Source organism: Oryctolagus cuniculus, chromosome 18, assembly GCF_964237555.1.
Source record: "Oryctolagus cuniculus chromosome 18, mOryCun1.1, whole genome shotgun sequence".
NCBI lineage: Eukaryota > Metazoa > Chordata > Mammalia > Lagomorpha > Leporidae > Oryctolagus > Oryctolagus cuniculus.
Genome location: NC_091449.1, coordinates 58,774,312 through 58,795,603, shown reverse-complemented (window position 1 = coordinate 58,795,603; position 21,292 = coordinate 58,774,312). Strand labels below are relative to the sequence as shown.

Here is a 21,292-nt window from a genome sequence, read left to right as displayed (position 1 = left end):
TCGTAAAAGTAATGAAATTAAGAGATACGTTTCTCTTTAGGCAAAAAAAGATGAAATCATATATACAAGGGCTTTCAAAAACTCATGGAAAATGTGATTATAAAAAACTATACGTGGATTTCAAATTTTTGCACCAAAATAAACTCATGTTTTAGTTCTATTTTTCATGAACTTTCAGAGTATCCTTGCACTTCTGATTCCATTTCTCTGGCAGACTAACACAATCTCTAATTAGAATTTCTTGCAGAGGGAACAGCTGGCTGATTAATTAGATAATCCACCCAAAGATTGCATACTTTTCAAAAATTAACATAAGTCCATAGCATTGGATAGATGTCCCAACAATGCTTTCAGCATCTTAAGGGATTGGGAGAAAAAATGTATACAACGGCAGTGACAACAGACAGATAAAAAGAATAGGGAGTTCTGGCCGGCGCCGCAGCTCACTAGGCTAATCCTCCACCTGCGGCGCTGGCACCCCGGGTTCTAGTCAAGGTCGGGGAGCCGGATTCTGTCCCGGCTGCCCCTCTTCCAGGCCAGCTCTCTGCTGTGGCCCAGGAGTGCAGTGGAGGATGGCCCAGGTCCTTGGGCCCTGCGCCTGCATGGGAGACCAGGAGAAGCACTTGGCTCCTGGCTGCTGATCAACATGGTGTGCCGGCTGCAGCAGCCCTTGGAGGGTAAACCAACGGCAAAGGAAGACCTTTCTCTCTGTCTCTCTCTCTCACTATCCACTCTTCCTGTCAAAAAATGAAAAATAAAAAAGAATAGGGAGTTCTGAAAACAGCAACCTTTCACTTTTCACCTGATCCAGTTGTGAGTTATTTGACTTTGGGAAACATAGAGAAGAAATGTAAGATACATTGGGGACTGGCATTGTAGTGCAGGGGGTTAGATCAGCCCTGGCTTGGCAGGCATCCCATGTTGAAGCATCAATTCAAAAGTCCTAGCTGCTCTGCTTCTGATTCAGCTTCCTGCTAATGTGCCTGGGAAGACAGTGGATGACCACCCAAGTGGATGGGCCCTGGCCACTCATTTGGGTAGCTGGCACGGAGTTTCTGGCTTCTGGTTTCAAGACTGGCCCAGCCCCATCTGTCACATTCATATGGGCAGTGGACCAGCAGATGGAGGATATGTCTGTCTGTCTGTCTGTCTCTCTCTCTTCTAACTCACTCTGATGCTCTTCCTTTCAATTAGATAAGTAAAGGGATCTTGAAGATACATAGTTTGTATAATAAAAGTATCTTTACTGACATAATTAAAATTACTAGGAGTTACCTCTTATGAAGTTGTGAGGTTAAGGATATCAGACATTTGGCATATTTCATACAAATCCGGACTTTTTTCTGGTTCACTGAAAGCTGTCTTCTGTGTCCTCAAAGGATGGAAGGGGCACACGGTCAACCTTGGGCCTCCTTACAAACACCCCAATCCCATTTCTAACAACCTCTTTTGACCCAATCCCTAGCCCCAAGAGGCCCCAGCTCCCAACACCATCACCTTGGATTTAGCACTCAAGACAGGAAGCTTGGGGACAAGCATCCAGATCCTAACTACGAACGAATGTGTCTTGTCTTATCCACTTCCCTGCCTTCAATTTAAAAGTTTCTGGTTCAACATCAGACACAACTGAAGTGTAAGATGAACCTTAATATCTGCTCCAATCCTGTAGAGTCGCGGTTTTTGTACTCACTATACAACCAAGGAAAACTAAAATTACAGAGGTGACATGCTAGAAAGTGGAGAACCAGGGTTTAATTCCAGGCCTTGCTGACTCCACAGCCCCTAATTCATCAGCCATCAAAAGGCCTCACTGCAACAGATCATGAAAACAAACAACCTACCGCAGAGGAAACTCACTGTATCTGAAACCTTTTGCCTTTTTTTCTCATAATTTATATTTAAAATCTTTTATACATTGGAGAATAATGCAACATAGATTATTGCTGGACTGGGACTCAGCTCTATCAGTTGACATTTATACACAAAAAGATTATTCTGCTCAAATCACATTTTCTCAAGATTATTACAGAGTAAACATAAAAGACAAAGTTTCAATAATTAATGAAACTCTCGCACATAAATAGTAACCTCAGTCATTATACCATCAAATATGTGAAATAACCAGAAATAAAATTAAGGTTATGTGTCTTACATGATAAAATAAAAGACTTCATTATATTTTTCTTTTATTTGATTTAATAATTTTGAAACCCAAGTAAGTGGTCATAGATAGTACAGAAATGTATCCTAACCAAGATAATTTATAAAGTTAATGAATTAAAGTTTCTCATGGGATTTTAAGTACTTCTAAAGTGAGTCTAAATCATATGAAGAGGCATATTCTTCAGACATGAGTTGAACAACTCATGTATAAAAGACAAAATGTATAAAGGGAAATGCCCATATAGCATTTCCTAAGGAGCTATAACAAATCAGAAAACAGGACGGTTCCATGCAGTTGCACAGCAAACTCTGTGATTACATATAAATCAGCCCAGTTCCAGCCACAGTAAACAGCAGCTCCAGCAGAAACACAACACACAGACTGGCAAACATGAAAATCCCTTTGTTGTTGCTGCCCCCTCTTATCGTAAGAATTCTAATGACCTCTATGTCACCTGCACATGACCGACATCCAAAGAACACTCAACTTGACATTGTCAGCTTACACACAGACAATAAGCAAGACACAGCCAAAAACTGGCTAATAGAAATCACTCCTTATTTTATGATGGCAGCTACAAATTTCTACTATGTATGACTCCCAACAGGTGATCCAGCGTAGAAAGGTGGAAAAGAAAAAAAAGAACCAAAAAGCAGTATTTTACTTCAATAAGACCAAATAAGAATGATTTCTAAACATATGCTGAACAAGACATTGTAACTACCTACAAAAGTTAACTCCATCTTGAATGAGAACACAATTCATTTATTTTAATAAAGATAGCAATGATAGTTCTCTAAACAAATTAGAAAGGCAAGTTTTAATCTGCATATAAAATAAATATCATTTTTCAAAGTAAAAGGGAATAGAGTTCTATTAATATAAAATTGTTATCTATAATACCTTTAAGAAAAGATTCAGTATCTTCAAAATATTTGTTTGAAGAGACACCAAGTTACTAACAGCAGTTTGGTGAGGCCTCATGTGCCAATCATTATATTAGGATGCACAGACACAACGCTGTAAATTACATTGTTTAGATCCTTTTATAGAAGGTTTAGGATTCTAAAGGCAGGAAGATGAAATATCAAGAGACAAGAAGCATGTGAAAGATAAATGTCTGAAGTCTGCAACTATTGTTGAAACACAGCAATAAATTGTTCTATGGAAGATACATGGGCAGGTCATAAAGCTTACATTTATATTAGAGTCTTATATGTTCAATTTTGTTGGGAACTAAATTTTTATTGAGATGGAAAACAACTTTTAACCATTAAAATTCTATTATGGTAGTGCTAAACTAGGAAATTCTGAACAACCCTCCTACACGAATGAAAATAAAATAGATTGAAGAACTAGAAAGACACTAAAACACTCAATGTCTCAGATCTCAGAGAAGAAAACGCAAAGCCCTATACTTGAGCTTCTTCCTCTTTAGAGACAACTAACAGATTCCTGAAGAGGAGAAAGAGAGATGAGCAGAGTTTTAGATAACCCCACAGGATTATGAAACACATTTTAAATTCTGGATACCTTAAGGATCAGAATAACTGATAGGCATCCACAGGTTTGGGCAAGAATACAGAGGGTCTACAATCTAGGAAAACGCAAGGCTAGAGATAGGCACCCTCTCAGAGATTAAAGCCCAACGGTTCATCATCTCTGTGTCACTGTAGTGAGGCAGCCAGAGAAAGTTAGCACACCTTATTATCTTAAAGAAGGAAATCAAACTACATTCTAAAATCTATGCTTCCAAGCCTCAAATTATCTATTCAGTTTTTCTTATCTATTATCCTACATGACATGGAAAACAATAAAACACCAGGGAAAACTGTGATTAAAGAGAAATTTATATAATGTGTGATTAAAGATAAATTTATACATAAAGACATTTATACAAGTGTTTGTGTGTGGGGGTGTGTGTGTGTATAAAACAGACCTTCAAAAACTTCATGAAAAAAGAGGTAGTCTGAAAAAGCTATGCATAGATTTCAAAAGATTTTTGCACCAAAATAAATTTTTGTTTTAATTCTATATTTTCATGACATTTTGAATTATCGTCAAGTGCGCACACATGCTACTCTATACAACAGGAAACATCTGGGCAAACTAAAAGTCAACAGCTTTTGTTGAACCCATTGGAAAAATGGTATTTCACAGTGCTATGAAATGAACTACCTCCCCTCAAAATTCCTGTGCGATGGTGTTGGGAAATGGAGCCTTTGGGAGGTAATAAGGCTTCCGTGGGATCATGAGGGCAGGGCCCCCGGGGGGAAATTGGCACCCTTCTAAGGACACAAAGAGAGATCAGGCCTCTCTCTTTCTCCCCACCCTTGAAGGTACAGCAGGAAGGTAGTCAATCATCTGCAAACCACAAAGCAGAGCCTAACTGGGAACCAAGTCAACCATCGGCTGGATCCTGGGACTCCCAGTCAGCAACGTCTGCTGTGTAAGCCACCCAGTCTATCCCCCACCCCCTTGACAGGCAGAGTTAGACAGAGAGAGACAGAGAGAAAGTGGCCGCTATGGCCGGTGCGTTGCGCCGATCCAAAGCCAGAGCCAAGTGCTTCCTCCTGGTCTCCCATGGGGTGCAGGGCCCAAGGACCTGGGCCATCCTCCACTGCACTCCCGGGCCACAGCAGAGAGCTGGCCTGGAAGAGGGGCAACTGGGACAGAATCCGGTGCCCGACCAGGACTGGAACCCGGTGTGCCAGCGCCACAGGTGGAGGATTAGCCTAGTGAGCCACGGCGCCGGCCTCTATTCCCTTTTCTTATAAGAGCCCATGTTGGCGGCCCGGTGCCGCGGCTCACTAGGCTAATCCTCCACCTGCAGCGCTGGCACACCGGGTTCTAGTCCCGGTCGGGGCGCTGGATGCTGTCCCAGTTGTCCCTCTTCCAGGCCAGCTCTCTGCTGTGGCCAGGGAGTGCAGTGAAGGATGGCCCAAGTGCTTGGGCCCTGCACCCCATGGGAGACCAGGGGAAGCACCTGGCTCTTGATTTCGGATCAGCGTGGTGCACCAGCCGCAGCGCGCTGGCCGCAGCGGCCACTGGGGGGTGAACCAACAGTAAAGGAAGACCTTTCTCTCTGTCTCTCTCTCTCTCACCGTCCACAATGCCTGTCAAAAAAAAAAAAAAAAAAAAAAAAAAAAAAAAAAAAAAAGCCCATGTTGGCTAACACCAGGGCAAACCACCACCCCCAAGTCTGGAGGGAGGAAATATCATCATCGTCTGAGCTGAGACCCACCTAAATGGAAGAGAAGCCACTGGCACCATATGCCTAAAAACTCAGACTCATGGAATGTTTCGAATAAGGAGCGCAAAGCCAAGAGGAAGTTCAAGACCAAGGGCAACGGAAGAATCTGAAGGACAGTATCTGACCACAGCACCTGCAGCAAACATGAAACACAACCTGGTTCCTACCCCAAAGAATAGAAATCCTCATGCTAATAAAATATTGATCTCAGCTCCTCCTGCTGGGTACCACACGTGCAGGTTTCAACAACGAACTACAAGGCATGCCGAAAGACAAGAAACAGCAAAGACAAAACAGTCATCAGAATCAGACACACAAGGCACAGGGGTCGGAATTAGGAGACCACGGATTTACGGCAATTACAGTTAGGATGTTAGGGGCACTAATGGAGAAAGTGGTTAGTAGGTGAGAACAGATGGGTAATAAAAGTAGAAAGATGAAATCCTATGAAGGAACCAAAGGGAATGGTGGAAACCCAACATACAATACCAGGAGAAAGCCTTTTTGATAGGAAAATCAGAAAATCCAACAAAGCCAAGGAAAAACCAGTGAACTTGAGGATACTAAACCAGAAACTTCTCAAACTACAATGTAAAAAGAAAAAAACAATAAGGCAGAGGGGGTATCCAACAAGTATGTGACAATAACCAAAATTATGATATACACATAAACTGAATGTCAGAAGGAAAGGAGACAAAACAAAACAGAAGAAATATTTGAAGTAATAATGACCAGAATCTCTCCAAAGTCAATGACAAACACTAAATAATGGATCCAGGAAGCTCAGAGAATGTCAGATTAAAATGCGAAATAAAAATTGCACAGAGTCAGTCATTTGCCATTCAAACTACAAACACACACACACACACACACACACACACACACACACAAAGAGAACATTTTGAAAGAAACCAGGAAAAAAAAAAAAAAACTAGTAGAAGGCTGGTGCAGCAGGTTAAGCTGCTGCTTACAACATTCATATATTGGAGCACAGGTTCAAGTCCTGGCTTCTCTGCTTCTAAACCAGCTTCCTGCCAATGCTCCTCGGATGCCAGTAAAGATTGGTCCAAATACCAGTTCCTGGCTCCTGACTTCAGGCTGGCCCAGCCTTGGCTATTGCAACCATTTAGAGAGCAAACCAGCAATGGAAGTGTGTGTGCACTCACTCTCTCTTTCCTCTCTCTCTCTCCTCTCTCTCTCTCTCTCTGTAGAAAAACAGAGAATGCTTTCCAACTTGTTTTGTGAAATCAGCAGAACCTTAATATCAAATCTGACAAGAAACTTTCAAGAAAAATTGAAACCAATGTCAGTCATGAACATAGATCCAATAACCCTCAAAAATAGTTTACAAGGGGCCAGTGCTGTGGCGTAGTGGGTCAATCTGCCGCCTGCAGTGCCGACATCCCATATGGGCACCAGTTCGAGACCTGGCTGCTCCACTTCCAATCCAGCTCTCTGCTATGGCCTGGGAAAGCAGTAGAAGATGGCCCAAGTCCTTGGGCCCCTGCACCCATGTGGGAGACCCAGAAGAAGCTCCTGGCTCCTTTGCTTCAGATCAGCATAGCCCTGGCTGTTGCAGCTATTTGGGGAGTGAACCAGAGATGGAAGACCTCTCTCTCTCTCTCTCTCTCTCTCTCTCTCTCTCTGCCTCTGCCTCTGCCTCTGCCTCTCTGTGTAAATCTGCCTTTCAAATAAATAAATAAATCTTTAAAAAATAGTTTGCAAAATGATTCTAGAATACAGACCTATAGGAAAAAGATAGTAAACTACCCCTCAATAGCATTTATTCTAGGGATATAAGAATTGTTTAATATTTTAAAAAATCAGTCTGTGTAATTAATCACCCTTAAGAAAGCACGGCCTTCTCAGCAGGTACAGTAAAGCAAATGATTAAATTCAATATCCACACATGACTAAGACTCAGCCAGGTAGCAAAGTTGTAAATCTAACAAATCTATCTACAGAAATCTTAGAGCAAGCATCAGACATAATAGGAAATGCCAAGAGCAGCTGTGAGACTGGAAGTAAGACAAGTGTGCTCTGTACAGATCTTCCCATTCAGCACGTAGCTGGTATTCCAATTAGTAGGATACGGTAAGAGAGATGGTTGTCTGTAATAGCGGGGTCGGAAGGGAAGAAATAACACTTCTTTATCCACAGGTTGCACGACTGCATATGTAGAAAATTTGGGAACATTCAAAGGGAGTGTGTGAGTAGCACAATCTCTATAAAAATGAGCATATATTTCTACTAAAATTAAAAATACACCTATTTTGTGAGCTGGCAGCTCCATTCCAATGAACGCACTGCCCGAAAAGCAGGCAGTCCTGCAGGTAGCAAGAGACATGCATGTGAAAGGTCTTCAAGCATTTTTTGTAATAATCTCAAAGCATACTTCAAGGTCTGATTACAGAAGGGGTTGACAAAGTGGGGTCTATTGATATAATCAACTGTTCTAAAGCAATGAAAATAAATCAATTATGCCTGTACACAACACAGATGCAAGTCACTAGGTAATGTTAACCCAAAAAGTCAAACATGTTCTTAGAGTATGATTCCTTTCATATTTAATTCAAAACAGGCAGAACTAAACTACAGCATTAGAAGTTATGAGGATTTCTATATAGGGAACAGGTAGAGGGGGTAGCCAACAGAAAGGGCACAAAAGAAAGGACTGACCTACTATAATATCTTGGCCAAGGTAATATGTTCACAGGCGTGTCGACTCTGATAATTCAATGAGCCACACACAGATATGTCTTTGATCTTTTTCAATATAAAAAGCTAAATGAAAATACCAGTGTCAACTATGCCAAAGAATCACATCCTAACATTCTAAAAGATCGTTCACTGAAGATTTAAATTTCTGCATGTATATGTCCAAAAGCAATGAGAGAAGATTCCAAAGAATACCTCATTAAATTGTATTTTTCACTTGTGTGCTTTTCTATAGATCATTAAGAACACCATGACAAGTACCTTCCAACTCGGCTTTTAGATACCATATAATTTATCATGCATTATACCATAAAGAACTCCATTAGCATCTTTCATTTTACCATGAATATTACAAAGAATAACGGCATTCTTATGACCATTGCCATTAAAATAACTATTGTTCAGGGCTAAGAGAAAGCTTCTGAGTTTCCTATGAGGGACATTATGAAATTCAAAGTAAATTATTTCTCACTCACTTCTACATTCTATTTATGTTTTCATATAATAATTCTAATATACTGATTAGTTGTCAAAATGTCATATTCAATAAATCACTAATTATTTCCCAAGTTGAAACTTAAATGTGTATCTTAGAGTTTCAATATCAACCAATCTTTACAACAGATAAAATGAAAAATACCTATTTTACTATACTTGATTTGGAAAATTGGGATGTTTGAACTGTTTGGATAGGGTCTGGCACTGTGGCACAGTGGGTTAAGCCACCATCAGCAATGCCAGAATTCAATATGGATGCCAGCTCGAGTCCCGGCTGCTGCACTTCCCATCCAGCCTCCTGCTAGTGGGCCTGGAACAGATGGCCCAGATGGAAGATGACCCAAGTCCTTGATCTCTGCACCTGGATGGAGTTCCAGGCTCCTGGCTTCAGCCTGGCCCAACCATACTGTAGTGGCATTTGGGGAGTAAACTTGGAGATGGAAGATGGATCTCTCTCTCTGTCCCTTTGTGGTAGAATGAGGTGAAAAGATCATATCAAGATGGCCACTGAGGTGAAAAGGTCATATCAAGATGGCTGCTGGGTGAAAAGTTCATGCCAAGATGGCCACTGAGGTGAAAAGGTCATGCCAAGATGGCCGCTGACAACAGAAATTGCCTGGCAACAGGTCGTGATTGGATGGCTTTGGAAACCACATGACAACAGAGCCTGACTGATGGCAGGCCGTGATTGGATGGTTTCAGAAACTGCCTGGCAACAAGAGCCTGACTGGCAACAGGCTGTGATTGGATGGCTTTGGAAACTGCCTGGCAACAGGCTGTGATTGGTTGGGGCATAGACTGCCCCTTGACCCGATTGGCTGGTCTTGACTACATAAGCTGTTGTACTAACTGAAATAAACGAGTCTGCGGGCTGCTTGCCTCAGGCCTGCTTTCATCCGGCTCCTGGCATCTGTGTGGTGACTCCGCGCCTCTTGCCCCCACCACGCTCCCCCTCTCAGAAATGAATCCACTGCGACACTGTTGAGAAATCAACTGCAACACCCCTTCACTTTCCCTCTTCCTCCCTCTTCCTCTCTAATTCTAACTTTCACATAAACAAATAAAACTTAAAAAAAAAAAAAGTTGGCTATAGTTCAGTCAAGCTTTACTGTTTCTTAGAACTTTAGAGCCAACAACTCTGATTTTCACTTCTGAAGCCTTCCATTGTTGGAGAGATATTAGCTATACTATTAATGCATACTGACTCTACCTGAATGTATATTTCCTATTATAATGTATATGGGGTGATTTAAATACTGCTGACCACTCTATCCTCTTGTTGACCCTATAGACACTTTCCCAGCAGCTAGCCATTGAGAGATTCTAATCTCTGAGGTATCTCTAATGATAAAAAGATTTTACAGATGTAAAATATCTTCACAGTATGATCTGAAAACTTGCTGCCAACTTTATTTTTTACCAAGTAGTTTTGGAATGCATAGACAAAAATATAATGTTGTATTTTTAAGGGTTGCTTGGTATTGAAATTCGGTACAATTGGGTCACATAATTAAAGTTTCATTACACAAAAAGCCAAAAGAAAGTCTCCTTGGTTTAGAAGTCATATGATCAGTGAACAGGAACATCTAAGCTTTCTTAACCTGCTCTTCACCAAAGAGAAAAAGGTATCTGCCTCCAGGAGCAGGGGTAGATAAATGCACACAGCAGACACTGGGTTACAGGGACGGGTACAAAATTTTTATTTCAATCAATAATAGCACCTGCCTACTTGCATTGCCTTTTGAAATACTGCTGGGTATTACCAAACAAGAAAACAAGCCAGTAAATGCCTCACATACCCAGGAGTATCTTGAATGAGTAGAGAAAACCTACACACCCATTCCATTTTTAATGCTAAGATGTACGAGTGGAGAGATATTTTTTCTCTTCAGCACAGGTGACATAAACTCATGCATTCAATGTTCAAATGAATATCTATTTTACCTTTGTAAACAACTTTTTATCCAGAACCAGCCATCATTACTCAACAACATGTAAAACATGAATATGACCTTTACCAGCTTTCTCTAAAGAGAAATTAAGAATGCCCACCCAAACCTTGGAATTGGAGACCTTACTGTGACCTGGGACAACCTAGATAATCCTGGTTCTTTATAGCATTTAACAGCTGAGGAAGCTTGAGGCACAAGGATTCCTCAACCTGAGTTTCTTCATCTAGAAAGTGGGGATAGAAACTCTTTCCTCCAAATTTAGAAGGAGGAATTCCATAAGATAAAGAGATTAAGATGCACCTGCTTCATAATAAGCCTTAGTAAAGTGCACTTGTGGCTGTGGTGTGCAGTGACTGAATCTGCAATATCACATTGTGACATAGAACTTGCTAGTCTGATTTTTAAACATTTACATTCTTTTTAAAATTTTAACAGAGGAAAAATTGTACCTTATGGGATACTATGCGATGTATACATTGCTCAATGTCCAATCAGAGTAAATAGATTTAGTGCATCTTTTGAGACAATTGAAATAGAAATTCTAACTTCTCTAAATACACATTGACTGAAGCGACAACTCCATTTGGGATATAAAACCAACCACTTATTTGATTTTATTTGACAATATTTTTAACCTGAAGGCAAAAGATATCAAGAAAATACTTCCTAGATAAGTTACTTAAACAAAAATAGTTTTTCAGTTCTCTAATGAAATTTTATTTCCTTTTAAACTGGCTTGCTTTTGCATATGAATTTAGGAAATTATACTTCAGTCAGTGTAATTATAGCACCTAGCAGCAAGGAGCATTTCCTAAAGATCCACATTGTTTCTGTTTCAATACAACTGAGATTGGCTGATTAGCATTTGAAAAAGATTTCAAAGGTGCGAAATCAATTTAGACACAGATAACTTTTACAGATATTTCTGCGCAATCTCTGAAGTCAGGTTATAAAACATTTTGCATATGGTTTTAATGATACTGGATACATATTTTAATTTAAAATCTGCTTATCTGAACTTTAAGAAACTGCATTATTTATAATATATGGAATAATCATAAGTATTTCTGTAAGGAACCAGATAATGTGTCTGGCTGCTCTCAAAAGATAAATTAAAACAAGTGAATATGAGAACAAACTCTAGCATCATTCCAATGATACAGTACCTAGGCTTATTATTTTATGCCTAAATGATAGTTATCTTAATGTCACATGCAGTGTAGAGTCTGTTGTTCCATGCGTTCTAGTTTTCCTTTGAATTCTCTCACAACAGTCCCAGATTCTTAGAACACAAATGCAGCAAACAATAATGAATAAAGGGATAACAGACACAGTGACCTACTGTGGCTCTGTTCCCTCAGGTCTGAAAATCATAGTTCTATAAGAATAGGAATAAACATCTTCTCTGAACATGTGCACCTTAGCTATTTCTCAGGGACTCCAATCTTGATTGAGTGGCAGATAATGGATGAGGTAATACTCTATAGAGTACATGTTCAGAGAACAGGCTCTGAAATCAACAGCCTGACAAAGAAACTCAATTTCTTATCATACTGCAGTCTTAGGAAAGTTACAGTCTTTTTTTTCGAAATAGTAAAATGCAATTCTCCAGTTATGTATTGGAAGTTGAAAAAACCAACTGGATTTTTGAAGATGTGCATGAATTAGTATTAATTTTTTTAGGTTCTAAGTGAAGCTCATACCTTTCAGAAATTTGCACTGAAATATTTAAGGATGAAGGAGTAGAGAGTTTGTGGTTTCCTTGAAAGCAATTCCAGAGTGGGCAATGTTTGAGAGCAATGCTTGGGATAGGACTGGCCATGGCTGGACGCTGAATGCATTCCAGGAGTTCACTTTCCTAACCCTTCCACTTGTGTATATGTAAAACATGAAGACAGGAACTGCTGCAAATATTGAGTTACATAGTATATGAAAGGAATTTAGTATGTTTACAAGACCATGTTTTCCTCTATAACATTTCTTTACTTATGAAAGGTCTTTATTTGATAGTTTCCTGTTGACAGGCAAGGAGGTTATTATTTTGACATATCTAGTTAACTTACTAGCTCTCAATGCACCACAAACACTGTTTCATTTAGTAATATGTTCATATGTTTGATAAAATTTTCAAGTTCCATAAGCCAAATTCTTCAGCTATATAAAAATATTTACTCTGGGGACAACTTACATGCTATGCATATGATCAGAATCATACATTTATAAATTAGTTATAACTCCGTATTTTACTTTGGTTGGCAATTATTTTGGTCAGATATGAACTACTACAGGGAAACAGTAATTTCAACACTTAGTGGTCTCTAGAATAATGTCCGCCAATGTGATATTTGACAGCGAGGGTTAAACATCATAGCATCATACTGAAAGACACAACAATGTCAGTGAAAGCTCATTAATAACAGCTACATTTGAGCAATCTCTTAACTCTGTCACTTTCTATTCAGAGTTCAAGAAATTAACTTATTTTCCTAATTTGGAATATAAGCATTTTATTATACACTTATAGTAGATTCTTTTAAAGAATTTATTTTTAATTGGCATTATGATTGTGTGTATTTATGGGGCACAAATGTGATGTTGTGATCTATGACACATTGTAGAAACAGTCAATCAAGCTAATGAACATATCCATCACATTACCAATTATCTTTTGTGCTGAGAACATTAAAAATGGATTCTTTTAGCAATTTGGAAGGATATATTGCATTATTAAGTGTGCTCACTATGAAACTCTTTAGCACAATGACTTTCTTATAAGTTCTATAGATCTCTACAGATCAAAGGATGACGGTTTATGCAAAGTCATCCTCAGTTCTTGCACCAGTAGTAAATACTGCTTCAAATAGATCTATTAATTGTAACTTACAGGTTATTCATTTAATGCTGATAAAAATTTTGACAAAAAGACACCAAATATTGAGCAATTTAAGGGCCATTAATCACGTTTTGTAGATAAGTGCATGTACTGAGAGATTCAAATTCAGCCCCTCAGCCTTACCCTAAGTTGCTTTGTTTCAGTAGAACAAAGCGCACTATAGAAGAAACGACCATCACTGGTTTTCATTAATAAACAGAATTCTTTATTTGCCTTTGAGATAAAGTGGCCACCAAAACAAAGAACACTAACGTTGAGTTGATTATTCATCAATGTGCATAATTTATCCTCAGTGAAATACATAGTTTGAAGTTACTCCCTTGGTCATGTTGCTATGCTCTTTTGGTTAGTAATCCAACTTTTGTTCTTTGAGATTTAAATTTGTTTTCAACTGAAAAATAATAATCTCATAAATTTCTGCAGCACAATGTGTTGTACATTTCAAAATTGCTAAAGGAGATGTTAAATGTTCTCGTCACAAAGAATTAAGTATTTGAGGTGAAGGCTGTGTTAGCCATTGTGACTTGATTATCCTACAACATGAGGATATGGGGGAAACTTCACACTGCACATTGTTCACACAAAGGTCAGAACCAAGGCAGATTCTTCTTGGCTGTGTCCTCAGTGACACTGAGGTTGTCCGGCTCACCAGGCTGTCTGAAAGTGTTTACTGTCTATGGGACTGTACAAATACTGCATATTATTAAGCACACTGGCTTATGCTAAGATGTATTAGCACGTCAAAACCCATTTGATTAAAATAATTTTAATTAATGCTATACATTTTTAATGAAACTGAATTACTTTCAAGTCCAGAGCACTAAAATATAATTACTCGGGCACATGCACTTGACGGAATATTATGAAGCAATTAAAATGGTGATTTTTGCAGACTATTGAAAAATTAGCATGCTCTCTTCATCACTTAAGTATGATACATGATGGTGTGATCAGCATACTTTATAAGTTAATTTGAAGTGAAACATAATAGGAAAAGAAAATGATTCTGTATCAAAGTTTTAATAGGGGTTTTTCTAAATGATGAGATTACAGATTTCTTTTTTTTAACTTCCTCCATGTAGTAATTTTTAAATTATGTGATCACACAACTTACACAAAAAACTGCAGGCACAAAAGGAAAACATGAAAGATTCCTTTCCCATCTACTATTAGTCTCTTTTCTTTACCAAAATCCCTTTGTCTTGGACATTGTCAATTTTCAGGGAACCATCAGTTGGGCAAGTTTTCTTGATCGCCTCCCACTGTGGGTTCCAGTGGCCTCAAAAGAACCCTCTTAACACTGACTACTGGCCATTTTCATATAACACAATTCTCTAACTACTTTTGAAATATCCTTTATGAGAAATACACTTTTTATCATATCCGAGAATAAAAACAAATACTCCTTTTGAGAGCTTACACCTTTGAAGACCTACTATGAATCCCTCTCCATGTTTTGATGGATTTCCTGATCTTTCTAAGTGAGGTCTTTTAACTTTTCCTCAATTTAAGGATAAGAGAGTTGAAACTGAGGATAACAAAATGACATATCCAATATCACACAGTTAGCAAAATGAGATAGGAAAAACAAACAAGTATGTAAATTCAATATTATTACACAAAAAGATAATATATAACTTTGTGCATAAAAATCTGGCAAAAGTCAGCAAGCTGGATAACCCTAGAAGCTGGTATGAATGTGGGATACAGGAACCTTAGGTATTGCTAATTAGAAGGCAGACTGGTATAATTATTCAAGAGGCACCTGTGTATTACATAATGCAACCATTCACTATGATTGTTGTTTAGTGAATCTGCCAAAAATTACATATCCCAAAGCAATTCTCAACAGGTGCATAAGGGACACACATGTGGATGTCCTTTGAAGTATGTAAGCTTGAGTTGAAAGCAACTGGACTATTCGTGCCTGGGACAATGCAGTGTCATGCAACACTCAATGAACAAGCCCTCTGGGTGATTCTCAAAGATACTAAACAAAACCTCAGACCTCTGGTACTAAGCTACCTTTTCTTCTAGAATAAAACCTCCGACTCTCCTCCCAACATATATACATCCATACGTCTACATACACATAAAATGCTGCAATCACAACATGAAAGTTTATTCATGAAATGACAGATTTAGGAGTTGACTAACACTGGTATTTTCTGGCTCAGGTCTTAGCATTCCTGCTTACTTACAGCTATCAGGTATGTAGCAGTTGCTATCCATTCTACTCTTAGGAATCCATAGTAATTGACCCAAACCTATGCACTCCACGCATTAGGTGTACCAGATCCACATTCCAAAGCTTCTTCTCCCTTGCACAGCCTCAGCCCTACACCCCTTGAAAAGGGGTAAAACAGCACTTCTCTCATCCCATTCTCACTAATATCTCACCTTTTATGATGTAATCCCCTTCCCCACAGTTCTGATGTGGGCAGCCCAGTGATCACTAGCATTCTTCTATCACATCCAACCATCTTTCTCAGTTCTCATTGTTCATTTCCTCATCACCCTGACATCATCCACTGATTTTCTACTCGGAAATTGCCCTCCTGTCTCAAATATCACCCATCACACAAAGCCTTCCAATTTCCCATGAAGGGGTTACTGTTCCTTTTCCTGTTGGCTTCAGGGACTCCATTCCTATGTGTTTTTTTTTTTTTTTTCAAAGATTTATTCTAGTTATTTGAAAGACAGAGAGAGATTGAATCTTCCACCTGCTGGTTCACTCCCCAAATGGACACAATGGCTGAAACCAGAAGCCAGGAGTCTCTTCCAGGTCTCCCACGTGAGTAAAGGGGCCCAAGCACTTGGCCTGTCCTCCACTGCTTTCCCAGGCACATTAGCAGGGAGCTGGATTGGAAGTGGAGCAGCCAGGACACAAACCCCTATTGGGTGCCAACATCGTAGGTGGTGGCCTTACCTGATATGCAACAACACCACCCCTCCCCGCCCCACCATATTTACTAAGACAGGTTGGATAGTTATGAGGCACTGTCTGCAGGTTGGATTATGATACTGACGTTCTCTATAAAAAGAAAAGAACCTTATTGATGATGGAATTCCCTGCATTTATCACATCATATATCACTTATTGGCACAGCGCTCAATAAGTGTTTGCCGAATCAATGAATGAATTTTTGATGCTAAAAGCTCCATAAACATTCTTTCATATTATATACACCTCTCCAGCTTGGAATAAGAACTGGATCAAAAACAAATAAGTTTGTCCTTCTCCTGCCTCTTATTCTACTCCCACCCCAGTCTGGCATCCTCCGTCTTTTCCTCCTGACTTTCCCAAGTTCCCTACCCCAGTGGTCTTCCTTCTGCTCCACTGTTCTCTGTTTCTGCTTGCAATGGGCTTGGAGGCCTCCCAGATACCACCCCGTCTTGAAATCGTTACTGGAATTTTTATCTTCTAATTAACTTGCATCCTGAATGCTTCAGTTCTCCAAGTCTTTTTGGTTGCCCTCAACTACCTATGTCTTAGCTTCCATTAAAGCTTCGTGTTGTTTCTTGTGGGTTTACTAATTTTCCTAATTGCTTTGCAATACATAACTTAAATTCTTCATTGTGTGGCCATGGGCAAGCTACTGGACTTCTACGAGATGTGGCTATTTTATGTGTAAAGGGAGCCAGGATGCCTATCTTTTGCAGGATAGCTGTGAACAGCCAGAGACGTGTGTACAGACCTGGGAGCGGTGACTGCTACACAGCAAGCATGAAGCAAAGCAGAGTGAGAAACACAAAAGCAGCCTCTGACTACTGCCAGCTGGGAGCCAGGATGGAGCTTCACTGTTCAAGATAAACAGTTTCACAGGACGCCACATCACACAAGGTCATTCTGGGTCCATGATGGAGAGGCCTGAAACAAGACCACTCTGTAATCCTGCCCGGTAGAGATCAACTTGGCTTGAGTACTGTGTGTTTCTGGGGGTGTCTGTCTAGCGGGCGGCAACAGCAGATTTTATTGCGATTAGTGGTGTTTTCTATTATATGTTGAATTAAATGCCCAACTACCATGGGAACATCCCATGAAATTACGCCTTCAGCTGTTTTAGAATTCCTCACAAAGTTTTACAAAGCAAAATTTCTCAGTGGATTCTACATCACAAAGTCATATGTAGATAGGCCTTATTTTTAGTTGGTGTTGAGAACTTTCCTTATTTGAGATCAAGATTATTTTTTTTTCCACCATTATTCAAGAAGTAAAACACATCTGAAGAGCTTTCCAGAGCCCATAGTGATGCTGGTGTCTCTTCATGGTTTCTGGGGCCAAAAAACAGTAAAAGTTCTCCTGCTACCCTGATTTTCCACTGAAGGTGCTTTTAAAATCAAATTCCTCTTCCATTGAAATAATGGATCAGACCACATTTTAATAACCTCTGGCATGAAAAAGGAACACCTAAAGTAGAAAAAAAAATAATGTCAATTCCCCTGATACCCTGATCTTAGTAGCGCCCACCGTATTCCATTATTGTCACTATGATCATTCCTCCAAGAGGGTATATGTTGCTATCCAAAGTCAGCCTCTCTGATATGTCATTGTTAATAAAAAATACAAAAAAGTGTATAAGAATCAACCCAACATCCTAGGATTTGATTATTGTTCATAGCCCTTGTCTATATTCCTATGGAACAGTGGTCTTCCTACTTTTGAACTGCTGAATATTATTAGTGGTTCATTAAGCTGTGATTATAAGGTCAAATCAAACTGTGTTATTGCAAAAATTGAAGGGGGAAAAAAGGGAGGAAGAAGGAAGGGAGCGCAGGCATAGCTATCTTAGAATTGTGTGCACAAAATACATGAACTCTGTTCTCCTTATATTAATTTAAAATAGAAGTACAGCTTTCTGGAGCTGGTGTTGCAGTAAAGCAGCTAAAGCCAGACTCGGGACCGCTGCATCCCACATCAGAGGGCTGATTTGAGTCCTGGCTAGTCCATTTCTAATCCAGCTTCCTGCTGCTGTACCTGGGAAGGCAGTGGATGATGATCTAAGTACTTTCATTTCTGCCACCCATATGAGATACCAGATATTATGAGATATAATACCAGATGTATATGAGATACCAAAGCTTCTGGCTTTGGCCTGGCCAGCTCCAGCTACTGCAGGCATCTGGGGAGTGAACCAGCCAGTGGAAGCTCGCTCTCTCTCTCTCTTTCTCTCCCCACCTCCATGCTGGTGTTACTCTGCCTTTCAAATAAACAAACTCACAACTCTCTTTGAAAAAGAGTAATATTTAGGGTTCTAATCCCTCTATTTGTTCTATAATTCTCCAACAGCAGAAATTAATTCATCATGATAGCTAGTTACCACTTTTGTAAAAAAGTAATAATTCTGGCCATATGTGAGCATATAAAAAGCCAGGAGCTATGACTACTTCTTGACTTGGGAGAAGATGTGGAGGAGTGATGTCAAGCTTGGCGCCTTTCATGGGAGGAAGATGTGAATGAAGCACCACCCAGAGACTGGATTCCTCACATTTGCCTTCCAGGTTTTTGCCCATTCCGTAGTTGATACTCCCTAAGGCTTTTTTGATAATAAGAAACACTTTAATGAAACAAAATAAACATTTAAGTAAATACCAAAAACGTTTACATTTAATTCTAACGAAGCTATTTTATTTCCAAGTACAACTTAAGTTTAAATAAGCACAACTTTGCATTATGAAAGCCATTTAAATATGTAGAATGTGCGAGAAAAGGAAAAGGGATGAGAAGAGTATATCACAACCCCATCACCATAGAAGTTAGCAGGAAAGCAAGTCATTTCCTCTTGCCATTTGTTTAAAGTTACACTCTGCTCTATCAGATCGTTTGTAAGCATCAGGTAATGGCTATAAATGCAATATCTCCCATTCTGATTATATTAATTACCATCTGGGGGACATATTTGCTCTTTTCATGCTTCCCACTCACCGGGAGATATATACCTGTGTGTGCTTACAAATCCAACCTTTCCAATTTCAATGAAAGTAAAGGACACAGCATCTGTGATTTACAGAATAAACTCCATTCAAATAGACACTATTTAAATAACTGGCTCAAGGTCAACTTTCAAAGTATGTAAACATCCCTGACCCAGTCTATCCTACCACCAAGATCAGAGTCTCTCAGGATGAATGTCAAATCCTAAGATGAATTTTAAGAGGCGTATTTTCTCATGAATTTTCAGACATGGAAACTAGCCCTTGCCACAATAAATAGGCATAACTTTTCTCCCTGCTCCATTTGAGGTTTTTATTTTTATTTTTTTTAGCTTGGGCATGCCTGTTTACCCCCATGAAAAAGTTTATCCAGAGGGAAAGAGAATCATGGGAAATATTAGACACACTGAAGTGCTCATAGTCTAATGGAGTTTGTTTGTGCTGGGAAAAATGAAATAAAGCAATTGCATTGACTATTTTTCTTTGAATTCACTGAAGCCCCTAATGTTGAAGTTATTTTATAGCTATCTGATAGATACAACAGCTCTCTGAAGAGGCATGGAAGCCTTCTAGATTGCTGCAGACATTTGTACAGCACAGTTAGTTTAAATCTGATCTCAGGGATGCTGGAGACACAGGCCAGGGTGCCCTCTGCCCCAGCAGCTGCCACCCGCCCCTCCAGGGGGAGCCTCTCACCACTGCCTGAAGGAATCATACATTTTCCAGTTCCAAAGTCTTGGCATATGCTTCCCCTCTCCAGGAATGTCCCCAACTTCCTCTTTTCATCCAACAGCTGACAGCTTTCCTGATCTCTGCAGACAGTCAAGGCACTGCCTGTGCCGAGTACCACAGGCCATGAGCATTTTGAGGTCCACAGCCATCTCATTTGTTTTTGTATACCCAACTGTGTTTGGTACATACTGACTGCATGGATGTATAGATTCATGAATGACAGTCCTAAGCAGTGGAGGTACTATCATTGTCACTTGATAGTGTGAAGTAGGTAATATTGGATCCAGGAGGGCTGGTTGGGTGATTCCTCTACACACCACTTTGTGATATGATTAATGCCACCTTGGAGTTTCCTGGATCAGTTCATCCCAATTCCTAGCTGGGGCATACCCAAGAGTTTCTTAGTGGATATTAAAATCGTTCTCAATTGTTGAGGCTATCCACAGCAATTGCAAAGTGACAATTTATAGCAAATTTGTTGTTTGGTTGGGTTGATTGTTTTCTGTTGTTTGTTTTCCTAATGGAAAAACATCATCAGGTAGCTGGCAGAAAGGATGAATTTAGAAGAACATCTGTGAATGCCCTGTGTTAGGGATAAAAGAGGAAAAAAATAACTCGGTGTTGGAAGGAGACACGAGCACTCATGCTTATTAACATCACGTCCCAGGCTTACAGGGACGAAAATCAGTGTGATGAACAATGACAGGCCTATTTGCTAGGATCCTTTTTCTCTGGTGAAGCAGGAAGCAAAGGAGATCACGACGTGGCCAGGTATGAAGCAGGGATCACGCTGAATTTCAGTGTTCCAGGTGCCTTCCTGGTGGTGTTGCAGCTGCGGCAGCCTGCCCTTCTGCAACAGCCGTCTCCAAGCTCTGAGTCCCAGGGACATCTGTGCACAAGCAATGCACCTGTGTCCAGGTATCCTGGTACATGCACAGGCTTGAAAAATTCAAATTCCATGTCCATTTGTTTTTTTTTTTTCAAATAAGAGTTCTTCCCTACGGACTCAGCACTCCACAAAAATGATTTTTTTCTTTGTGTCTGAGGCACATTTCCCGAATGACAATATGTGCTTGAGCAGAGCTGGCAGAGTTTGCTGGAAAATAAATCTCTGCCCTATGCTGTGTAAAGACGACCCCCTCCCCACT

At 39.8% G+C, this 21,292-nt stretch overlaps 1 protein-coding gene across 5 annotated transcripts in view; it reads right to left on the bottom strand.

Annotated features, from left to right (window-relative positions):
- CNTNAP4 (contactin associated protein family member 4) overlaps positions 1 to 21,292 on the bottom strand; it is a 444,592-nt gene that overhangs the window by 135,126 nt on the left and 288,174 nt on the right. The window contains exon 1 of one of the 5 annotated variants that reach the window (XM_051847279.2): positions 15,680 to 15,758. The exons of the other annotated variants lie outside the window; for them this stretch is intronic. The gene's annotated coding sequence lies outside the window, so the exon portion shown is untranslated. Of the gene's footprint in view, positions 1 to 15,679; positions 15,759 to 21,292 lie in introns of those variants that run through there. 5 annotated transcript variants of the gene reach the window in all.